Genomic DNA, 23,589 nt, shown 5'->3' with positions numbered 1-23,589 from the left:
AATATTTAAAGAGCTCACTTTCCTATAAAAAAAAGGAACACGTTGAAATCTATCCAGTAGATTCTGCAGGTCACAATTGCTGTCACAAAAGTGATGCTTAAGTTGCGCTAGCCTTCCCTTCCTCACACGCGAGATTTACAAACTTCACGTCCAACAAGAATAAAGTTAGATCTAAATTTCCTTGGACTCTTCCAAGATGAAAATAACACATTGGTCCTACATTTACAAAGTCCTGTTTGTCCTTGTCAGCATCCTGCTCTACTGTTTCTCTTTGTGTATGGAGTGGGCTGAGAAGCTGACATTTTGGAAAATGATCTGATATTAAAGAAGTGTTTTTACCACAATAAGAGTAACAGGCAGAATTGTGCAAGCAGAGCACAAACCTTCTTTTTCTCTCCTCTCTTACCTACTGTGGATCTTAAGTCTTTGGTAAAGGAGATGCAGACACAGATTTGAGGCAGATTCCAGGAAACTGCAAACAAGACCTTCGTAAGAGGTACTGCAGTTTGGCAGAATGTTCAGAGGACTTCAAATGAGCCACAGAATTTTTATTTGGTACATGTATCATTATGACATATACCCAGAAGTGAGAGAAGAAAGTGGGAAGCTGATGCTGAAAGGACTGAAACCCATGTATGCTTTAACAGTGAAGGTAAATAGGTAGAATGATCGTGTATGAAAATATTTGGAAATGATTGAAATTTTATATGCTGTGATTCCTTAATGTTTAAGAAAGCCAGTAGAACCAAAGAGCTTAAATAGCTTCCTCTTAAAGGGAAGAACTTTAATCTGAGAGCTATGCAACTGTGGACAAGTTACTTAGAAACACGGGTGGCCTCTTCCTCTTGCTAAAATGCAACAGCCAAGCTGAGTCATGGGTACCTCAACCCTCCAAAATGACATGATTTGAAAAAGAAGTACAGTTCTGAAAAATTGCTCCTGGTGTAAGCACCTTTGCAGAAAAAGGCTTCAACTTATAAATACTGCCAGTTGACAGATGGAAAGAATAGGGAAATGACACAGTGAATGGGGAGGTTGTTACTTGAATTGAGGAACACAATAAGTAGAAATAAGCAAGACAAAAGCTGATGTCATTTTACCAGTTTTGTAGTGATCATTTCTTATAATAAGAAAAATTTTACTGTATAATGAAGTAACTAAAATATGACTCACTCAACAAATATTTGTTGAGCACCTACTTTGCCCCCAGAGTAGCTGCCAGGCCATCACTGTGGGTGCTGTGAATATAACAGCGAAGAGATAACATCCCTGGCCTTAAGAAACACACCTCTGACTTTACACACACACAGGTGCACACATTCTGGGCACAGGAAAGACGGTCTGACAGCAGCAGTGACAATGAGTGACACTTGTCTGCTGTCAGATCGTCCCGTTTCCCTCCCTCCGATGCTCTCCCACGTCCACACTGCCCATCTCCTTCTACAAGCCCTCGCGCTGGGGTCCACGCCTGCTGGTGCCCTTGCAGAGCACAGGGACGTGCGTCTTCCCCTCAGCCCTGCTGCCAGCTCTCCTTTTAGAAGGAACATGCCTTTTAATGAAAATGATACAATATCACATATTCATCCCCAAGCTGCTTATTTTGATTCTTTTATTGCTTGACTGGACTTTTGTTTCACAAATATTTACTGAGGGAATATTTCCTATGTTGATTCCAGTTATAGAATGTGCATCTGTATTTGAGTGATAAGCTGCCTCCAGTTTCCAATAACTGCCCACCTTTTCTCAGGAACTGATATTCATTTATAAGTTATTTACTGAGCATGTACTATGTGCCGTGCCCACTGCAGGTGCTCAGAGACAGCAGCAGGTAGGTCTGTTCCTGCTCTCAGGGGCCTGCATGGACACATCTCTATGCTCCTGGCACTGATAGCTCCCACAAAGATCTCCTAGCCCCAGATTGACTTTTCTGTTTACAAATTTCTTGCTTTATGTGGATGGAATGCCTGAATGATTATTCTTGTGCTATTCCACAGCTTTACTGAGGTGGAATTCAGTGAATGTCTTTCAATCTGATGATTCAGCCATTTCTTGTTCCCAGGGGATTTTCTGCTGCCATCTCATTTCATATTTTCCTTTGCATGTGGTTTATCTGTTTCAGAGAGAGCAATTAATTTATGTCAGAAGATCTCATCTGTCTTCCTATTATGGTCTCGTTTTTCTTTAATCTTTTAAAATTTACCCTCTGCCTTTGCTATGATTATCTCAATATTTTCTTCTATTTCAGAACTTAATGTTCAGCTGGGCCAATTCTCCTATTAAGATTTCATTTGTTCTGAAGACTGCTATTTTAGCAGTAGGGTATTTTGCCAGATCACACTTGAGAAGCTCTGTTCAGAATCTCTAAGTATTCTTACAGACTAAGCCAGAATTTTAAATTTTGTGTGACTGCACTTTCAGATTATTGGCGAACTGATCATCTTCCCTGGCTTGGCCATAGTCTGAGGGCTAAGCATTATGTTGTGTGTTCCCTGGGAGGAGACAGGGAGAGGTGCCTAGAGTTCTGATCATGGTGGAATCCGATTCTGCTCCAGGTCGTCCAGGTTTACTCTGCCCACTGAGCCATGTGTCCTATTTCCACAATGAGGAAACCTTTGCAGCTGGTGGGTCTCCTCTGGAGGTCTGAAGCTAACACTTTTGTAAAAAGCCAGTTCCACTTTTATATGAAAAGAAAACCCTACTTTTGTATATGCACTTTTTACCTATCTCTACAAAACTAACATTTCTACCAACAAACAGAAGAGGAATCAGGTGCAAACCTCAAGCCTGCCTCTTTCTAAGCTTGGAAACATTATTGAAAATTCCTGTATCAGTCGTCACAATGGACCAAGAGTAGAAATGAGGTGAGAGAACGTTCAAATCCCTCTGCCTCTCCTCATAAATACCCCTGATCAAGGGTTGACACCTTTATCCAGGTCTGGATGCTGAGCGATGAAAACAGAAAAGCCTAAGCTAAAATTAGGAGATAACCTTAGGCTCACCTGCAAGCTCTGCCTACCTCCCCAGTGCGGCTCTGTAGATGTGCACGGCAAGCTCAGTGAGACTGAGGCCTCTTTCTGAGGTGGAAGTCAGTGTATCCTGGGATGACTAGGTTCTAAGGAGACAGAATCAGAATGTCCCTTTAGTCCTATATAGGCTTTTGTATAAATGCCGTTGTGTAAGTGCCAAATGTTTGCCATGTCCTGTGAGTCACATGGAGACCCCAAACTAGATGGTGCCTTAGTAACCCAGACACTGCTGGTGAACAAGAGATACCTGGAGGACCAACTTGATGCCAGGAAGCTACAGGAGTTGTCACAATAGCAAGGAAAGCCAGCTGTCAAGGGCTGCTGCACCGGTCAGCAGACACCCAAGCTGAGGGCAAAGCAATGACCAGTGTTGGAACAGTTGCTAAGAGATGGATCAGAGACAGGAGGTGTCAAGCCAACCAAGTCAATATTATCCAGTAACGGATGAAAACATGACATTGGGGAGACCATATAAGTTGTAAATGTTTTCAAAATACCCTCTATTCCAGGGAGAAAATTAGATCTTTCTTCCAAGAAATTTGATGGATTACTAGGCCTTGTAACTCTGGGTGATGTTTCAACCCAACTACAAAGATTCTGATTTTAAACTTGCCCATTAGACCCTAATGTGTAACATGTCTCAGAGAATAAAGGGCAGTTTACAATAAAGAGTCCACTAAATCATCTGCAGGCTGTCAGAGAGTCTGTCGGTCAGCCTTCGGAAGGTAATGCGGGTTGGTCTCCTCAGTTTTCAAAACAGGGTGTCACATAGGCCTCCTGTGCCTTGGGGTCGGGACCACATGGACACTTCCACCCTCAGCCAGGAGAGGACGGCTGCAGGGCAGGCACACCAGGATTGTTCTGTAAGCAGACAGTGAGGCCACCGCTGGCCAGCGGCCTCCCTGAAGGGGCTGATACAGCACAGACTCTGTGTGAGGACACATTAAATCTCTCCTCCTCAAGTTTCCCAAACTCTTTCCCTTTGTTAAGTCTCATGTCATGTTTTCCAAGGAAAAGATGTGGATCCCATTATCTTGATTTCCTGCAGAAGGGGTTTCAGGCAGCCAAGATTCTAATGTTATGTTCTCCATCATGTCAGAGTAACGAATTAAGGAACTCCAATGAAAAAGAATTACTTCCCTTTTCACAGGCCTTAACTGAAGACCCAAGATAACGTAAATCAAAATATCATGACCCATTTTTTTTTTTTAGTAGAATTCAAGGGCAAGAGAACATTTGTCTCTGTGGCTCAGATTCTGTATTGCTGGGTGTGAGAGCATGCTGGGAACCCGGTGGACCTGGTCCAGACTACAGCTACTCTCTCCCTGGTGTGTGGCTGAACTGCCAAAGGGTTTCAGCTCTGGGCAAGTTCACTCTGGATTCAGTAAGAACAAATAATGTCAATGCAACATTGGGGGTAAAAGTTCTTATACTAAGCTTTATTCCCATGGTGTCAGGTGGGGAGTGTTAGAATTATGTCCACATCTGACAAGTTCAAAATCGGCAATCCACCTCCACATAGAGCAGTGGGTGGAAATCTTTATATAGCAACATAGACATTAATGGCTCATTGCCAACATGTGGGTAAGCATGTAGCTACACAATTATTCCATCATTGCACAAGCACAGTAGGCAAGTAGATTAGGGTCAGGTGAGCATCCCCGACATGGGAAGTTCCATTTTCCCTATACTCCACCCCTCCAGGATTCTAGCCTCACAATTTGTGAGCCCTTAATCTTCTGCAGTGGTCCCTGTGCAAGAAAGCTGGAACATCATAGCCAGATTCCACAATAGCAATAGAGGTGTCCTCAAGCCTGAGATTGATGGCCGCCAAGTGGACATTCCAACTATGTTCAAACCAGTTCCTTTCAGATGAGTTCACAACTCACACATTCTGTGGGAGGCCAGTAGCAGAACTGGCAGGGAGCTCTGTGCTCATCAGGCAAGCAGACATGTTGGCAGATTTTGCTAGGGTGTGTGCCCAATCCATGAAGACATTAGAGGAGATTAGCATTAAGGATGATTAAAGCACATGTTTTAATGACACTATCACAGGAAAATCTTGTCCATTAGGTAGGATGCATGCAAGAGAATGGTCCTGTGATAGGACTGAGACAGGAAAGGGGTCTCATTGGGTCTAGTAAAACATACCTTTACCCCTTTTCCTGTGGGGATTACTGAAGGGTCTATGTATAGTGCTACTGGAGGTGCATGCACTGGCCATAAAGATTAAACAAAACTCCCCAGTAAGATGCTCCTACCTTCTGGCTGTTTAGGGTAGAGTACTGTGATCCATGAGGGCCACTCTGCCATTACTCTAGGACTACACAGGAGGCCAGACTCTAGGCCTTGTCCCCAAGGTGCCAAGAGGGCCAGCCATCACTGGTCCATGTGTTGAAATGTCCACTGAATGGAGTCTCTGGGGTTTATCATGGTCGGTGCTGGCAGCAGAATATTATTCTGGTGGCCAAACCCCAGCTTCAACGATTCTTCCTTGGTTTGTATTTGCAGTTGTATTGGGGAGGCAGCAATGTGTGCCAGCATGTCTATGGGGCTCAATGCCTCCTTCCAGGACTTCTCATTAAAATGCCATAACACTGTCCATAAGTGGACTGACCATCCCCATAAACTATTAGGATCTACCTTCAAGCCAGATTTTAACAAACCATTGCACCTCTCTATCAAGCCTACCCCAGTAAGGTTATATGATACATGAAACTTCCACTTTACCCCTAGTTGTTGCACCCATTCTTATAGCGTGTGTCCAGTAGAGTGGGTGCCTTGATCACTATCAATTACCTGCAGTAGACCAGAGACTGCAAAGAGACACTCTAGGTCTCTTTTGATCATTGGCTGTTCTGTATAACATGTAGGAAAAACAACTAGAAATCCAGTCAGTCTGGCCCAGTATTTTATTAACTCATTTGTATAACACCTGTTCAGTATTTCTTGTACATCCATATCTTTTGTATTGGAATGTAAATTTTCTTTTCTATACATTACATTCCCTAGTAAGAGACATTGCAAACAATGGGAGTTTAAGAGATGTTCCGTTGTTAATTACTGACTGTTACATCAATAAGCATGTAAAAGATACTAACTCAGGGTTTCATCACACACATAACGATCTAGAATACGGGAGTCGGCGCTGCCGTGGCTCTGTCCAGATTCCGCTGGATCTCTTTCCCCCACCCACTAGCACTTCCTTTTGCTTCTCTTTCTTTTGTTTCCCACAGGCAGGATCTGAAACTGCCTTCCAAGAACTGGCCTTGAGCTATGGACCCACTTTGCCCACTAGTGAAGCCAGAAAATCCAGACCCAGAAATGCCTAGGAGTTTTCCTCCCCAACCCCACTACCTTAGGACGACCCTCACCTCCTGACTAATTAGTGGGCCAGTATGAACATCCAGCTTCCTTGACTCAGGTTAAGAACCAGTCTGCAATGTAACATATTTCATAACTTCCCTAAAATCGGACCCACTCTTGGGCCTCTTCCCCTTCCTTGCTTGGCTTCTCCCACTTTCTTCCCTGGGTTTTTCCTGGGGAAGCCCCCTCTTAATGTATCACTTGTATCCAAACCCTGCATCATGCTAATACAAATAAATTTCATTGCAGATTTTACCTTTTTTCTTGAACTTTTATACCAAATTGAGCATTTATTATATACACTGAGTAGATTGTAAGTTAGTATTCTTCCCAGATACCAATTTTTTTCAAAATAGTATGCATATTTTCTTCTCCCATCTTAAGTTTTGTTTTAGGAAAACATTGCTTCCCAAGAAAGTAGAAATTCATACTTCAGAGGCTTAGACAAGATGACTTCTTAAAAGGTTGCAGAGAAATTATAGTTTTAAAAATACACAGGAAAAGTTAAAATAGATTCTCCTTACCCACATATCAAGTCCCATATCTCACTGAAATCTCCTGCTCTCAGACACTCTACTCTTTCCTATCTCTGTTCACACAAAACCAATATTCAGTGGTTATGCTGTCTCAACTCCCCTTCTGTTTCCAGCTTCTAGATATTTTCTATTACTGCACACACACACATACCCACATGCACACAAAGAAGTAATGTATATAGATTTACACACATTCACACATGTTTAATTATATTTATATGTACTGATTTTAATACAGTTGTTTCATTTAAATAACTTGATATACATCTTAATTTCCAACCACAATTTCAGAGCATTATATCTCTGCTCTGAAAAATTAAAGCTATTTATATAAAAAAGATATGACTGAGATTATTTTTCTGCCTTCTAGATATAGATTCTTGCTTAAACTTCATTCAAAAAAAATGAAGCTGCTTACAAAGACACAAAATAAATGATACAGTGAAATAACTAAAATAGTAATTAAATTAGGCATGGGAGAGCTAATTTTATTATAGAGAAGGAAAGGAAATTTCACCATGGCTAAGGGAAAGGAAAGGAAATCAACCACGGCCGTGGGAGAGGCAAGGAAGTGGCGCAGCCCTCACTCTGGGGTGCACTCTGCCTGCTGTTTCCCTCTCCAAATCCCTTTATACACCAAGATGAACAGTTACAAAACACAGTGTTGCTTCAGTTACATCCTTTAAAAGCGAATGTTTCTAACCCTTTTCTCTAAATTAAATTGGAATCACAGGAAAACAAACTATGGAAATGGGATAATAGCTTTAAAAAATCATACAAATAAAGTGTCACCCAACACCTAAAATTAAAATTCATTCCTTAATCTAGACATGCAGAAGTTGCAGATTATATAAAGCTAATGTATTTTGACTACCTTTAAATTAAATGCTAATCCATAATATCTTACTCTTAAAGATTATTGTCATTGGAAAAACTAACTGTGGTATCTATCAAGGAAAATTTTATAAATGATATTCAACTATTTTAAATGTTCATAAATTATTTGAAAACAAAATTTGAGTAATTAGTAGCTTTATACATCTATTTTCCTTAGTTAATCTTTTTCAAGAAATTATCTTGAAAGTATCTTCAGAAGATTGCATAAATGCTAGGAACTATACAGAAACAACTAGAAAACAAGAAGAAAACAAGCACACACTGAAGACAGCTCCCTGGCTTCCTCTCCACCGCTACCAACCTCAGCTGCTCTGGCCTTGGCCCTGATATTTTTCAAGGTTAAGTTGCTTTCTTGCTATCGTAATTACACTACGTATTTTTCAGGGCTTTTCTTAGTCTTTGTAATATTAAATAGAGCTGGAGTGAAAGGTCTTATAACAAGATGACAGATGCAATGTTTATCTTGGTTCAGTTTTGCTCAGAAATATCATAAGGAACATTATTAAAAAGGAGGAAAAAAGCTAGGAAAGATTGAGTTGTTGGCTTTAGATCTGTTCTATGTGGCAACAGAATGTGTTTACTGTTAAAAACATTCTCTTTTGTGAACTCTAAGAAGCAAATAGGAAAGGGAACAAAAAAGCTACCACTGAGACTTCTTCCAGTTCTAATACACGCTGTTTTGCCAATGGGTTTCAGCCCCAGGCAAGTTCGCTATGTCAATGTGATCAAAGAAATTGACAGCAAAATGTTTTTGGGGTGAAAGGGTTATACCCAACTGTATTTCCAGGTGGCAGGTCAGTCACTAAAATCCCATTCACTCAGAGCGAGTCTGCAGGCAGCAAGCCAGTCTCTGCCTCTGGGCCCCTCTGTCCGCACAGCTGTCCTCTGGGCCTCTGTCCTCGGTGCTGCCACCACTCCAGCCTCTGCTCTGCTCCCCTGGAGCCTTGCAGCCCTGCCACCATGTCGTGCCCAGAGCACTGAGTGGAGCTCTTTATAGAGTCAACAGCCATGTAATGCCCACAGGTGTGCAGGGAGCTAGTCAACCAGAGCCAGGTGAGAATCTACACATGGTAAACATCTGCAATTAGACCAGCTGCAAGCAGTGCCTTCACACATTTATTTTTATTTTTTATTTTTCCTGTATGCATGCCACAAAGGATGCCTTCACCAGATAACTTCCAGTTGTAATACAATTAATGCCAATGAAGATTTTTTAAAGTGCCAGTTACTGAGAGAAAATTAAACCATTTTGAATTTAGCAGCTGGTTTGGTTTCAAAGGCTTTTTGAAAAATTTATGGCAATAGTACAATAGTGAAGGTCACAAATTAAAAAATCAAAACAAGATTTCACTAATTTTCTGAAAATAGTTTAGAAATATTTTCTTTAATTTATGCAAACTGCTTTCAAACTTATTGAAATTCTTATTTCCCCTAATTATCTTGTTCTAAGTTTTAAAGGGCAAAATTATTGTACAGGTTAGGAAAGGAGGCCAAGAGAACAACAGCTAAATGCATACCATGTTAAGGTGTTTGTACTTAATATAGATAATTTATTATTTCATGGTGATGTGCATGAGCATTTCTTCATATTAAAGGACTCATTATTGGAGAGCTTTGTCATAGATGAGAAAATAATTTTTGGAAACATACTATTTATACTATAACTCTTTTTGAATAATGTAGAACATGACCAACAGAGCAGATTGAGAGCAATAACAGACCATTGTTTGTGTTCTCTCCAGTGAAAATCACAAATGACATGAACCAGGCTGGTGGGTGGGCTGTGTGGGCTTCGCACACATGAGTGGGCCCAGTTGAGCTCTTAGATGGGACCACAGACTCTGGGGGAACCTCGATTGCAGCTTGGGAGTCCTTGAGGCAGAGACACGAGGCAGTCTCGGCTGATTCCTGATCCACAGCAACTGGGACAACTGCTTGTTTTTTTTTTTTTTTTTTTTTTTTATTGAAGGGTAGTTAACAACAGTATTGCATTACATTAGTTTCAGGTGTACAACACAGTGATTCAACATTTATATACATGATAATTCTAGGTACCAGGTATCACCATACCAGGTTGTTACAATATTTTGACTATATTCCTTATGCTATACATTACATCCCGGTTACTTATTTATTTTACAATTGGAAGTGTGTTTATATATATATATATGTATATATATATTTTGTGAGGGCATCTGTCATATTTATTGATCAAATAGTTGTTAACCACAATAAATTTCTGTATAGGGGGGGTCAATACTCAATGCACAATCATTAATCCACCCCAAGCCTAATTTTCATCAGTCTCCAATCTTCTGATGCATAACGAACAAATTCTTACATGGAGTACAAATTCTTACATAGTGAATAAGTTACATGGTAAACAGTGCAAGGGCAGTCATCACAGAAGCTTTCGGTTTTGTTCATGCATTATGAACTATACACAGTCAGTTCAAATATGAATATTCATTTGATTTTTAAACTTGATTTATATGTGGATCCTACATTTCTCTATTATTATTATTTTTAATAAAATGCTGAAGTAGGTAGATACGAGATAAAGGTAGAAAACAGAGTTTAGTGTTGTAAGAGAGCAAATGTAGATGATCAGGTGTGTGCCTGTAGACTATGTGTTAATCCGAGCTAGACGAGGGCAATAAACATCCATGTATGCAGAAGATTTATCTCAGAACATGAGGGGGGAGGTTCTAAGCCTCACCTCTGCTGCTCCCCATTTTCTCACCACATGGCCCCCTGCGACTGTGCCTGTCTTAGGTTGTTCCTCCCTTGAGGAATCTTACCCGTCTCTGGCTAACCAGTCATCTTCCGGGGCCATACAGGGAAATGTTAAGTTGGTAAGTGAGAGAGAAGCCTTATTGTTTGAAAAGGTTAGCTTTTTACTTCTTTGCATATTTATGCCCTGTGGCTTCTATGCCCAGCATTTGTCTTGAGGTGTCTTTACCACTTGGAAGAATTATGATACTCGGTAAATTCGACATGTGGCACGAGTTCTATTTAAAGGTTGTGATTAGGTAGGAAGAAGAAAAGCTATAGCAGTAGCAGGCAGAAGAAAACCTGGGAAGATTGATTATTTCTTTGACATATCTTCTTGTAGAGTAACTTCAGCAAGGATAGGTTTTAAACTACTAATTAAATTGTGCACACACATAACATAATAGGAATATAGTTACCTAACCAAAGCATACCTGTAATTACCAGCCATCTCCAGTGAAACCAAGAAAACCAGTTAGGCACCTTAGGCATTTGTGAAAACTTATCTATGATATGGTGGATATTGTCCGACTGAACTTAAACAGTCTGAGAGAATTCAGATAAACTAGAACAACCCATTCCTGGGGACTGTTCATATGCCATATGTTCTTTTAACGATAAATAGTCTGTGGTTGTAAGATTTTGGAGTACTACAATTTGCACTTCTCCTAATTCTTGGTTGAGTTCCAACAGTATAGATCCAGTCCAATTTTTGTTTTACTGTATGCACAGGCCAGCTTAGATATCTCCTTCCTCATTCCCATGGCAAGTCCAGGAACTGGTGGGATGAGTGCATCTACACCTGTGACAGTGCGTGGATCTTTGTTGGAGTTTTTTTTTTTTTTTTTTTGCTGATCATCTTCTGTCATGAGTCTTCCCGAGAGTGCTGATGTTGGAAGTTCTTTTTCATATCGTATCTTAATTCATTTTTGGGGTAGCCAAATTAGGCTTTGATCCTCTGTATAAACACAAACAGACCCTTTGCCTACACTTTTATATGCCCTTTATATCATTGTGTAGAACTCATTAGAGGTCACCACATAGGAACTGCATTTTTTTTTTAAATCATTAATCTACACTTACATGACGAATACTTTGTTTACTAGGCTCTCCCCTATACCAGGTCCCCCCTATATACTCCTTTACAGTCTCTGTCCATCAGCGTAGCAAACTGTTGTAGAATCACTACTTGTCTTCTCTGTGTTGTACAGCCCTCCCCTTTCTCCCACCCTGCTATGGATGCTAATCTTAATACCCTTCTTTTTCTGCCCCCCTTATCCCTCCCTACCCACCCATCCTCCCCAGTCCCTTTCCCTTTGGTACCTGTTAGTCCATTCTTGAGTTCTGTGATTCTGTTGCTGTTTTGTTCCTTCAGTTTTTCCTTTGTTCTTATATTCCACAGATGAGTGAAATCATTTGGTATTTCTCTTTCTCCTCTTGGCTTGTTTCACTGAGCATAATACCCTCCAGCTCCATCCATGTTGCTGCAAATGGTTGGATTTGCCCTTTTCTTATGGCTGAGTAGTATTCCATTGTGTATATGTACCACATCTTCTTTATCCATTCATCTATCAATGGACATTTACGTTGCTTCCAATTCTTGGCTATTGTAAATAGTGCTGCGATAAACATAGGGGTGCATTGGTCTTTCTCAAACTTGATTGCTGCATTCTTAGGGTAAATTCCTAGGAGTGCAATTCCTGGGTCAAATGGTATGTCTGTTTTGAGCATTTTGATGTACCTCCATACTGCTTTCCACAATGGTTGAACAAGTTTACATTCCCACCAGCAGTGCAGGAGGGTTCCCCTTTCTCCACAGCCTCGCCAACATTTGTTGTTGTTTGTCTTTTGGATGGCAGCCATCCTTACCGGTGTGAGGTGATACCTCATTGTAGTTTTAATTTGCATTTCTCTGATAATTAGCGATGTGGAGCATCTTTTCATGTGTCTGTTGGCCATCTGTATTTCTTTTTTGGAGAACCGTCTGTTCAGTTCCTTTGCCCATTTTTTAATTGGGTTATTTGTTTTTTGTTTGTTGAGGCGTGTGAGCTCTTTATATATTCTGGACGTCAAGCCTTTATCGGATGTGTCATTTTCAAATATATTCTCCCATACTGTAGGGTTCCTTTTTGTTCTATTGATGGTGTCTTTTGCTGTACAGAAGCTTTTCAGCTTAATATAGTCCCACTTGTTCATTTTTGCTGTTGTTTTCCTTGCCCGGGGAGATATGTTCAAGAAGAGGTCACTCATGTTTATGTCTAAGAGGTTTGTGCCTATGTTTTCTTCCAAGAGTTTAATGGTTTCGTGACTTACATTCAGGTCTTTGATCCATTTTGAGTTTACTTTTGTATATGGGGTTAGACAATGGTCCAGTTTCATTCTCCTACATGTAGCTGTCCAGTTTTGCCAGCACCATCTGTTGAAGAGACTGTCATTTCACCATTGTATGTCCATGGCTCCTTTATCAAATATTAATTGGCCATATATGTCTGGGTTAATGTCTGGATTGTCTAGTCTGTTCCATTGGTCTGTGGCTCTGTTCTTGTGCCAGTACCAAATTGTCTTGATAACTATGGCTTTATAATAGAGCTTGAAGTTGGGGAGTGAGATCCCCCCTACTTTATTCTTCTTTCTCAGGATTGCTTTGGCTATTCGTGGTCTTTGGTGGTCCCATATGAATTTTTGAATTATTTGTTCCAGTTCATTGAAGAATGTTGCTGGTAGTTTCATAGGGATTGCATCAAATCTGTATATTGCCTTGGGCAGGATGGCCATTTTGACGATATTAATTCTTCCTAGCCACGAGCATGGGATGAGTTTCCATCTGTTAGTGTCCCCTTTAATTTCTTTTAAGAGTGACTTGTAGTTTTCAGAATATAAGTCTTTCACTTCTTTGGTTAGGTTTATTCCTAGGTATTTTATTTTTTTTGATGCAATTGTGAATGGAGTTGTTTTCCTGATTTCTCTTTCTGTTGGTTCATTGTTGGTATATAGGAAAGCCACAGATTTCTGTGTGTTGATTTTGTATCCTGCAACTTTGCTGTATTCCGATATCAGTTCTAGTAGTTCTGGGGTGGAGTCTTTAGGGTTTTTTATGTACAGTATCATGTCATCTGCAAATAGTGACAGTTTGACTTCTTCTTTGCCAATCTGGATTCCTTGTATTTTTTTGTTTTGTCTGATTTCCGTGGCTAGGACCTCCAGTACTATGTTAAATAACAGTGGGGAGAGTGGGCAACCCTGTCTAGTTCCCGATCTCAGCGGAAATGCTTTCAGCTTCTCGCTATTCAATATAATGTTGGCTGTGGGTTTTTCATAGATGGCCTTTATTATGTTGAGGTACTTGCCTTCTATTCCCATTTTGCTGAGAGTTTTTATCATGAATGGATGTTGAACTTTGTCAAATGCTTTTTCAGCATCTATGGAGATGATCATGTGGTTTTTGTCTTTCTTTTTGTTGATGTGGTGGATGATATTGATGGACTTTCGAATGTTGTGCCATCCTTGCATCCCTGGGATGAATCCCACTTGGTCATGGTGTACGATGGTTTTGATGTATTTTTGAATTCGGTTTGCTAAAATTTTGTTGAGTATTTTTGCGTCTACGTTCATCAGTAATATTGGTCTGTAGTTTTCTTTTTTGGTGGTGTCTTTGCCTGGTTTTGGTATTAGGGTGATGTTAGCTTCATAGAATGAGTTTGGGAGTATCCCCTCCTCTTCTATTTCTTGGAAAACTTTAAGGAGAATGGGTATTATGTCTTTTCTGTATGTCTGATAAAATTCCGAGGTAAATCCATCTGGCCCGGTGGTTTTGTTCTTTGGTAGTTTTTTGATTACCGCTTCAATTTCGTTGCTGGTAATTGGTCTGTTTAGATTTTCTGTTTCTTTTTGGTCAGTCTTGGAAGATTGTATTTTTCTAGGAAGTTGTCCATTTCTCCTAGGTTTCCCAGCTTGTTAGCATATAGGTTTTCATAGTATTCTCTAATAATTCTTTGTATTTCTGCAGGGTCCGTCGTGATTTTTCCTTTCTCATTTCTGATACTGTTGATTTGTGTTGACTCTCTTTTCCTCTTAATAAGTCTGGCTAGAGGCTTATCTATTTTGTTTATTTTCTCGAAGAACCAGCTCTTGGTTTCATTGATTTTTGCTATTGTTTTATTCTTCTCAATTTTATTTATTTCTTCTCTGATCTTTATTATGTCCGTCCTTCTGCTGACCTTAGGCTTCATTTGTTCTTCTTTTTCCAATTTCGATAGTTGTGACATTAGACCGTTCATTTGCGATTGCTCTTCCTTTTTTAAATATGCTTGGATTGCTATATACTTTCCTCTTAAGACTGCTTTTGCTGTGTCCCACAGAAGTTGGGGCTTAGTGTTGTTGTTGTCCTTTGTTTCCATATATTGCTGCATCTCCAGTTTGATTTGGTCATTGATCCATTGATTATTTAGGAGCGTGTTGTTTAGCCTCCATGTGTTTGTGAGCCTTTTTGCTTTCTTTGAACAGTTTATTTCTAGTTTAATGCCTTGTGGTCTGAAAAGTTGGTTGGTAGGATTTCAATCTTTTGGAATTTACTGAGGCTCTTTTTGTGTCCTAGTATGTGGTCTATTCTGGAGAATGTTCCATGTGCACTTGAGAAGAATGTGTATCCTGTTGCTTTTGGATGTAGAGTTCTGTAGATGTCTATTAGGTCCATCTGTTCTAATGTGTTGTTCAGTGCCTCTGTGTCCTTACTTATTTTCTGTCTGGTGGATCTGTCCTTTGGAGTGAGTGGTGTGTTGAAGTCTCCTAGAATGAATGCATTGCATTCTATTTCCTCCTTTAGTTCTATTAATATTTGTTTCAGGTATGTTGGTGCTCCTGTGTTGGGTGCATATATATTTATAATGGTTATATCCTCTTGATGGACTGAGCCCTTTATCATTATGTAATGTCCTTCTTTGTCTTTTGTTACTTTCTTTATTTTGAAGTCTGTTTTGTCTGATACCAGAATTGCAACACCTGCTTTCTTCTCTCTGTTGTTTGCTTGAAATATCTTTTTCCATCCCTTGACTTTAAGTCTGTGCGCGCCTTTGGGTTTGCGGTGAGTCTCTTGTAAGCAGCATATGGATGGATCTTGCTTTTTTATCCATTCTATTACTCTGTGTCTTTTGATTGGTGCATTCAGTCCATTTACATTTAGGGTGATTATTGAAAGGTATGAATTTATTGCCATTGCAGGCTTTAAGTTTGTGGTTACCAAAGGTTTAGGGTTAGCTTCTTTACTATCTTACTGTCTAACTTAACTCACTTGTTGAGCTATTATAAACACAGTCTGATGATTCTTTATTTCTCTCCCTTCTTATTCCTCCTCCTCCCTTCTTCATATGTTGGGTGTTTTGTTGTGTGCTCTTTTTAGGAGTGCTCCCATCTAGAGCAGTCCCTGTAGGATGCCCTGTAGAGGTGGTTTGTGGGAGGCAAATTCCCTCAACTTTTGCTTGTCTGGGAATTGTTTAATCCCTCCTTCATATTTAAATGATATTCGTGCTGGATACAGTAGTCTTGGTTCGAGGCCCTTCTGTTTCATTGCATTAAGTATATCATGCCATTCTCTTCTGGCCTGTAGGGTTTCTGTTGAGAAGTCTGATGATAGCCTGATGGGTTTTCCTTTGTAGGTAACGTTTTTTTTCCTCTCTGGCTGCCTGTAATACTTTGTCCTTGTCTTTGATCTTTGCCATTTTCATTATTATGTGTCTTGGTGTTGCCCTCCTTGGATCCCTTGTCATGGGAGTTCTGTGTACCTCTGTGGTCTGAGAGGCCATTTCTTCCCCTAGTTTGGGGAAATTTTCAGCAATTATTTCTTCAAAGACATTTTCTATCCCCTCTTCTCTCTCTACTTCTTCTGGAATACCTATGATTCTTATATTGTTCCTTTTCGTTTGATCACTCAGCTCTCTTAAAATTCTTTCATTCCTGGAGATCCTTTTATCTCTCTCTGCATCAGCTTCTCTGCGTTCCTGTTCTCTGTTTTCTAGTCCATTAATGGTCTCTTGCGTCTCGTCCATTCTGTTTTGAAGTCCTTCCAGGGCTTGTTTTATTTCTGAATTCTCCTTCCTTTGTTCTTGCATATTTCTCTGCAAGTCCATCAGCATGGTTATGACTTTTGTTTTGAATTCTTTTTCAGGAAGACTGGCTAAATCTATCTCCCCAGATTCCTTCTCAGGGGAAGATGTAGCAGATGCCAAAGCTGTCTGGGTTAGTCTTGTCTGGATCATATTTTTTTGCCTTTTCATGTTGATAGGTGCTATTGACTGTCAGCTGGGAGGGCCAAAATTTTCACTTGCTACTGGCCTTTCTTTACTGGGACAACTGCGACCCCTCGTGGCTTCTGTTGGGTAATTGCGTGTAGACTGGGTCTTTGTGTCTTGCCTGGCCAGAAGGGAGAAATTTCCCTTTCTGTGGGCGGAATTTGTCTCAGGCTGCTTCTCTGCTTTCGCAGCGCCCGGTGGGGTAATGGATGGGGGGGCTGCTTGACTGTTTGCCTCCGTGAGGGGTCTCAGAGCTGTTGCCCAGGGGGTTAGTGCACCCGGTTTTCCCTGTAATTTCCAGCTGCTGTACTGTGACCTGGGTTGTTTCCATCAAGCTGTTAAGTCCCTGTCCCTTTAAGACTTTCAAAAAGCCCCCGCTTTTCTTTGTCACAGGGGCATCAGCTTCGGCACCCGCTCAGAGGTCTTACTCCCTGTTCCTCCAGTATCCAGGGCCCCCTGGGCACGTACTGTGTCTGCGCTCTGGTCCGGATGGCTGGGGCTGGGTGTTCGGCAGCCCTGTGCTCCATCTCCCTCCCGCTCTGCCTATTCTTCTCCCGCCGGGAGCTGGGGGGAGGGGCGCTCGGGTCCCGCCAGGCCATTGCTTGTATCTTACCCCTTTCACCAGTCGCTGGGTTCTCGCTGGTGTAGCTGCAGTCTGGCCACTGTCCTGCGTCTTCTGGTCTCTCTTTTAGGGCTAGTTGTGTTTGTTGTATTTTCAAAAGTATATATGTTTTTGGGAGGAGATTCCCACTGTCCTACTCACGCCGCCATGTTGGCTCCGCCTCTCCTAGATGCTTGTTGTTTTAACCCTTCATTTTAAAACAGTGGTTCCACAGCGACAGGTAATGAATAAAGGTGCCAATGGCCTCTATGTTAGATATGGTGCGTGTTTGCTCAGCATTTATTCAACTGCCAGGGCTGTAAAAGTGGAAACTCTAGTTGCTAGGGTTCCTTGCAAACTGGGCTTTTGAATGAAATTGTGTTGCTAATTAGAAGCAACTGAGTGAATTTTAGAAGGCAAGGTGAGGTAGAATGCACCTTTCTGCTGCTGTCTTCAGCTCAGCAGCTTGGCCCTGGGTGTGGGGTGCTTTTCTGCTGCCGTGTTCTGGGTCTAGCATGCAGTTGAAAGGGGTCAGTAGCACCAGTGGCTGTGGAAGTCCCATCTGCAATACCTGTCTCTTAAACTCAAAAGCTCAGCAGGTGTTTCTGTCTTCTGCCCTCTGGGTGACAGCACAGGTGTGGCCCCCTGTGGCCAGGGCAGGTTGTGATGCTCTGGGAGATAGCATCCTTGCAGTCCAGTTGGGAGCCCACCCCTCAGGACTCCATGAAATAATTCTCTCTCTGATTAAAAGGTCCAAATCACACAGCTTCTCCTGCAGTGAACCCAGGCTGTGCTTCACCATTCACTTGTAAAACCTCGTGGCACATCACTTGTGTTTTCTTCCCTATATATCTGAGCTTATATGATTGACTTGTGCACAGTCACTTCTCTGCAATACTTAATACAGAGTTCATTTGGTTAGTTTAATACAATGCTGGTGCTCAACAGTTGTATTAATTGCATCCTTTGTATCATTAGAGTCTTTTCCTCTGTCCTGGCTTTTCACCTACAGATACTATTTCAATTATTTGTCTCTTCCCTTCATTGAGCCCTCAGATTGATAATTCATTCAACAAATTCATTCAGGTTTGCTGAAGGTAAATTTAGAGTAGGAATGCATTTTGTTCATACCAAACTTCCTACCTATTCAGTTTTGTAAGGATTCCACTAAAATCCTGATCTGTTTTTCCAGTAATAATAAAGGATCAAAAAATATCCTGTTTTGGAAAAAAGTTACATGGAGGTAAAGAAGAAATTTAGCATCATTCATCTTTATTAAAGACAGCATTTTGCACTAATTAAATAGAGATTGATAAGCAAGCTCTTTTTAAAGGATGAAATTCTTTCTTTTCACTTACACAGCTTAAAGCCGGTTAAGAAAAAATGTTTACTTAAAAATGGAAATAGATATTTTCCTGATTATCACAGAAAATCAAATTTATTACCATTGCTGTAAAATGAACTTAGGGTCTTATCTTATCCCATATTTGTTCTCTTATAATTTAAAAATAAAAAATATATGAATATAAAAAAAGAAAAATTTTATTTTCATTTTATAAAAATGATTTCACAGTTCTGCAGTGTAACTAAACTAAACATGTTTATGAAGATAGCAGTTTCCATGTTCATTATTGTAAGTGATAGGTCCACTCCTACATTAGTTATGCCATTTATTAATTTCATATCAGTGATACTAAGAAAATATCCCAGGTCTTAATGTGATAAATACTCATCCTCTGTTTAGAGGATGTTGAGAACATCAGGTAGTTTCAACTCAATTTAAATCAGTCCTATTTCAATTCAATTCACCTAATAAATATTGGAGTCCTTTTATTGTGGAGCTCTTGTAGGTGCAGGAAAATAAACAATAATGAATATGATCTACTTCCTGCTTTCAAAAATCACAAAACCTTGCATAGGAAAAAAAATTTGGTATGGGAACAAATGCATCATCATGAAGAGCAGTTTTCTGGCCCAGAGAAAATGCACTCAGTATAATTTTAAAACCTTTGCTGTAGTGCTTTCAAAAGCACACAATCTCATAACAAAATCTATATATTCCAACCATCTTATCATTCTAAATTGATTTATTTTGCCACTCTCCAGAGAATTTCTTGAAGAAACCTATAGCATAAAATGAAATTTATCTTCATTCTTTACAGATAACATGCTACAAGAAATGTTTCATAATCTCTGACTTTGGAACACTTTTCTCATACTTTATTAAGTAAAATTAAGTTAAAAGGGCAGAAAAACATATTGGAAAAAAGAATACTCTATAGAATTATCAATTTTATAATATAGTTCCTTTCAGTTAAGACAATCTTTATAAAAAGCTAAAACTATGAGAGATTCAAATGCATTTCACTTCTGGATTCCCATTTAAATTCAGCATCTGATACACAATTTTCTGATTCTATTGAAACAGAGATATTAACTGAATTTATTGTTAATTACCTTCTTCCATTGTCAATTATCAGATTTTAGTATCATTTATTTTTATTTTGTTTTAATGACCATACTGTCTGCTGTCTTTTCTCCCCGGACACACAATAGTGCCTTTAGGGTATGGATTTCTTATAATTCTCTCCAAAATGATTGCTTTTTCAAAATTTCCAATTTTCTACAGTCAGCATTCTGTAATTTGATTTTGATTGACTGATTGATTCAGCATTTCCTCAAGAACATTTTGGCAAAAATTAACACTCAACTTCTCCACAGATTCATAACCTCTCACCCGGGAACAAGAATGAGTTAAAACCTAAACTGGAAAAACAGAACAACAGGTGTTTCATCTCTAAAACATTCCTTCCTCTTTAAACATTTGACCCCTCAAGTCATGGCTCCCATTGCAGGACTCAGATTACTTTAAATAATATTGTTTTCTTTTTTAAAATGTCACTATTTCTATGAAAAATCTATTGGAATTTTGTTGTGATTATATTGAATGTGTAGATTGATTTGGGTAGGACATCTTTGTATTAATCCTTCCTATCCATGAGCCTGGAATATCTTTCCATTTATTCATGTCTTCTTCAGTTTCTTTCATCAGTGTTTTGTAGTTTTCAGAGTACAGGTTTTTCATGTCCTTGGATAAATTTATTTCTAATTATTTTATTCCTTTTGATGTAATTGTAAATGGAATTTTCTTCATTCTATTTCTGATAATTCATTGTTGATATATAGAAATGCAACTGATTTTTGGATACTGATTTTGTATCCTGCAACTTTACTGAAATAATAATTTATTAGTTCTAACATTCTTTGCTTCAGGCTTTAGGGTTTTCTGTATATAATAACATATCTTCTGTAAATAATAATAATATTATTTCTTGCTTTCCAATATGGATGCCTTTTATTGCTTTTTCTTGCCTGATTGCTGTGGCTACTATTCCTGTTCCTACTATTGCTGTGCATACCATTTCAGTGCTATGTTGAATAAAATTGGCAAGAGTGGGCATCCTTGTCTTGTTCCTGATCTTAGAAGAAAGGATTGAGAATGAAGTTAGCTGTGGGTTTGTCATATATGGCCTGTGTTACATTGAGATATGTTTCCTCTATACCCACTTGTTGAGAGTTTTTATCATAAAAGGATGTTGAATTTTGTCAAATGACTTTTCTGTGTCTATTGAGATGACCATAGTATTCTTTGTTTATGTGGTGTATCACATTGATTGATTTGCAGATGTTGAACCAGCCTTACACCCTGGAACAAATCCCACTTCATCATGGTGTATGACCCTTTAATATATTGTTTAATTTGGCTTACTAATAGTTTGTGGAGGATTTTTGCACCTATAATATCTGGGATATTGGCCTATAGATTTTTGTAGTGTCCTTGTCTGACTTTGGTAATGCTAGCCTCATAAGACGAGTTTGGAAATGTTCCCTCCTCTTCTATTTTTGGAACAGTTTGGGAAAGGTTAGTATTAGTTCCTTAAATGTTTGGTAAAATTTCCCAGTGAAGCCATCTAGTTCTGGATTTGTCTTTACTTAAGTTGATGATATCATTTATTGATTATGAAATTATTCTTGAAAACAGTCATAACAAAAGAACAACCTTTTGAATAGAACAGTTTACTAACTGTAACATGTTTTTGAAACATAATATGCAAAATTTGTCAAACATTACAGGATCAAAGACCTTAGATTTATATACATAGACATCTACCAGTAATTCTCACAAGATCCTCTCCATATCACACCAAGTAATTGTGTATATGTTTAATACCTGTACATCAGAATAATGAACAATATTTTAGCCAGGATCCTCGGAATAATTTTTTCACATTAAAATGTATAAATACATTATTTTTGGTCATTAGGTGAGTACTTATCCTTAGCTGTAAAATGAAAGTGATAAACCAGTTTAGCTTCTGGTTATAGAATGGTCTGTTCAGTAGTACATCTTTTCGATAAAATTTCTTTTTGGTCCTTAGTGCCTTAATTTCTTCCCTCTGACTTTCAGGAAAAACCAGAAGTATTGGTGAAACTGCTGTTGGAGACCTTGGTGGCAGACATCTTGTCAAGACATTTAAACCAGTGGTTGAGTTGTTCGGGCAGTAGTAGGCTTGGTTAAGAGTTCTTGACATGGATTTAAAATGGGTTTGTGGATTCTTAAAGCCATCATAAGTTGTAATCAATTTTTTTGTGGTAAATGAAGTTTTTAGCAATGGTACTCTAGAATTCCATTTATATTTTCCAGCATTGCTCCAATTACATCTTGAAGCATTTTGTTCAGGCTTGTAAGAACATGAATTTTTTCTTATTTCTCTGCTTTTTTCTACACAAGTTGTCTGAAGACTAAAGGAGTCAGAAAGTTTTGGCTGTCTCATTTTGGTTATCTCTGGAGGAAAAGGATCATTTGGTAATTGCTGGCATACAAAATGTAGTTTGTAAGTCTTAGCCTCTTTGTCATATGTTGTAATCTTTCCATTTCCAATAAACAAATTCTCAAATGTTCAATACAGCTTTCTGGAGGTTCCGCTGTCACTTTCAAATGTTCAGGTTTTGAGAAGGCTAGTTTGTACCAGTCCAGAGCATTGAATGGAAGAGGAAGAAAAATCACAATATAGAAACACTTTACTTAGTTCCTCTGTGAAAAATTCTTCAACATTTTTTTTGTTTGTGACTTTAATTTAGGTCCACCTTTTAAAAATAGCTGAGTAACATATAATTTGCTTTTTCATTTTCTGATAAACCACTTTTACCTGTTAAATTTTCTTCCACACTGCTGTTGCCACATTTTAAAATCCATATTTAAATTTGAAGCAGAAATGTTTCACCATTATTTTTTCTATAGTTGAGCATAAATTAATATGAGGCTCATTCCTGTCTTTAAAAAGTCTCTAACACCACAGGGCCGGCACAGACCTAATATCATCTGAGTTCAGGGTAAAAAACTTGCTCATCAATGGAAGCACTTAAAAGCAAATTGTTCAGAGAGAAGAGCCTTATGGGATTTTTTGTGACATTATGCCGGGTTCTATTGAAGATTAAAAAAAATCCCTGTTCTCCATGGTACTTCCTTTGTTAAGAGGCTAACACCATAACTGAAACATCCCTTATTATTTTACTATTCTGTGCTCTTTTGTGAGCATGTTAAACAATGTAAGTCCTAGCAGCAGTTGCTCTATTGGAATTTCCATATGGTTCTGGTACACTATCTCTTCTAGATGGGAGGTTTTATTTTTAGGAGCAAGTACTAGAATCAAAATTCTAGTGCGGTAAATTTCATGAGAGAGTTCAACACATGTCGGCTGGTGCCACAATCTCACCAGCTTCTCCCCATTTTGTTTCTGTTTCCTTAAAGTCCCCCGCTGCTCCACAGGCCCACATATTGCCCCCAGCACCATTTCAGAGGGCGCTGTAGCTCCAGGCCCAGCCCTTCACGTGCAGGTGAATGGCTTGGCTATGGCCTCATGTAGCTGGGCCTTCCTGCAGTGGGAGGACAGGCTGATGTGCGTCAGCCAGCAGTGAGCATGGCCCTCTTGGCAGTGGATGGACTGTCAAACCTATACAAGCTTTGGGCAGCGATTGGGCCCCAAGCCCAGGGCTCAACAAGACCAACCTTGGCTGGGCAAGGGCTAGGATTTCAAGGGCTTCCC

The 23,589-nt window shown here is 39.4% G+C and overlaps 1 pseudogene; it reads right to left on the bottom strand.

The window, feature by feature from the left end:
• Positions 1-21,720: 21,720 nt before the first annotated feature.
• On the bottom strand, positions 21,721-23,043 carry LOC118919420 (protein FAM217A-like; annotated as a pseudogene).
• Positions 23,044-23,589: the final 546 nt, after the last annotated feature.

Source organism: Manis pentadactyla, chromosome 1 (assembly GCF_030020395.1).
Source record: "Manis pentadactyla isolate mManPen7 chromosome 1, mManPen7.hap1, whole genome shotgun sequence".
NCBI classification, from domain to species: domain Eukaryota; kingdom Metazoa; phylum Chordata; class Mammalia; order Pholidota; family Manidae; genus Manis; species Manis pentadactyla.
This window is presented reverse-complemented; position numbering and strand designations above follow the sequence as displayed.